The sequence below is a fragment of the Pygoscelis adeliae genome, unplaced genomic scaffold, assembly GCF_000699105.1.
Source record: "Pygoscelis adeliae isolate BGI_AS28 unplaced genomic scaffold, ASM69910v1 Scaffold97, whole genome shotgun sequence".
Classification (NCBI taxonomy): Eukaryota; Metazoa; Chordata; class Aves; order Sphenisciformes; family Spheniscidae; genus Pygoscelis; species Pygoscelis adeliae.
In genome coordinates, this window is record NW_008825152.1 from 25,991 (window position 1) to 27,005 (window position 1,015).

The following is a 1,015-nucleotide window of genomic DNA, read 5'->3' on the forward strand; positions in this document are numbered from 1 at the left end:
TCCCACCACCGGGAAAGGGCTTTACCTCCACCCAGTGAGACACGAGATCTGACATGACAGCAAAAGTAATTATGGGAAAGCGGTGCTGACACCACTATTGATTTTGGTGACAAATGCGTGATGGTTTGGGTTGTTTTTTTTTTTTAACTCCTTGCGGAGGAGCACAGGCAAGACCTGGCAGATCCCCAACCAGCCAGACAGCCGCATCCAGGCCCTGGGATGAGCCAAACCATCCACCCTGGAGCTGCAATAAACACATTCAACTGATTTCTTACCAATTTTAACACCACAAACTGATGGCACAAGGGGGGGTTGAGACCATGTCCGAGGGCAGACGCTGGAAGCCGCCCCTTCCAAAGGAGACGGACACGTTTTCCCAGGTCACCTCCATGTCGGGATGCTGCAGGTGTCAGATGCGACAAACAAAATCCTCCCAGTCCCTGCGTATTCAGTCGGTGTCGCTTTGCTTCATAAATCAGAGCTGCCAACTCCCAGCTTGCCGCTAATGAGTTCAGCCCAACCAGTATTGAACCAGTCCGGCTTCACCCCCACGCCAGACTCGCAGGTAAAAGCACTGAGAAAAATCCTCCCTGATTTATGAGCAAAGCCATCGTGACCTGGAAGAGATCAGGGTGGCATAAGGTGGGATGAGGTTTTGCATTTCCAGGAGCCGTGGCGTGGGGAGGGGCCCTGCTCCAGCTGGGAGATGAAAGCCAACCTGGCAGAGGAGTCGCCAGCATGTAGGAAAATGCTTGAAAACCCGAAGGTCCAACTCGCGACACCTAGGGAAGCAACAATTATAGGTATTTTCTATTTTAAAGTCCATTTACCAAAGCAAATTTCTTCTTCTTTATGCTCCAGTGCAGCTGCAGCCCCTTGGATGCTCCCCAAATTAACGGCAACACCTCACCGGTGCCCTGGGACGAGCCACCACTGTCCAAAAGCCCAGCTACCGCAGCCAATGCAACCCATAAAGCTGTGAGGGCTGAAGCTGGTCTCGCCCCCCAGGAAGGGT

At 52.6% G+C, this 1,015-nt stretch overlaps 1 protein-coding gene across 1 annotated transcript in view; it reads right to left on the reverse strand.

Annotated features, from left to right (window-relative positions):
* The window catches only part of NMT1 (N-myristoyltransferase 1), a 14,028-nt gene extending 13,246 nt beyond the window's left edge, over positions 1-782 (reverse strand). The window contains exons 1-2 of the mRNA XM_009328386.1: positions 719-782; positions 276-617 (exon numbers count right to left, since the gene is read on the reverse strand). The gene's annotated coding sequence lies outside the window, so the exon portion shown is untranslated. The remainder of the gene's footprint in view (positions 1-275; positions 618-718) is intronic.
* Between the last annotated feature and the right edge of the window lie 233 nt (positions 783-1,015).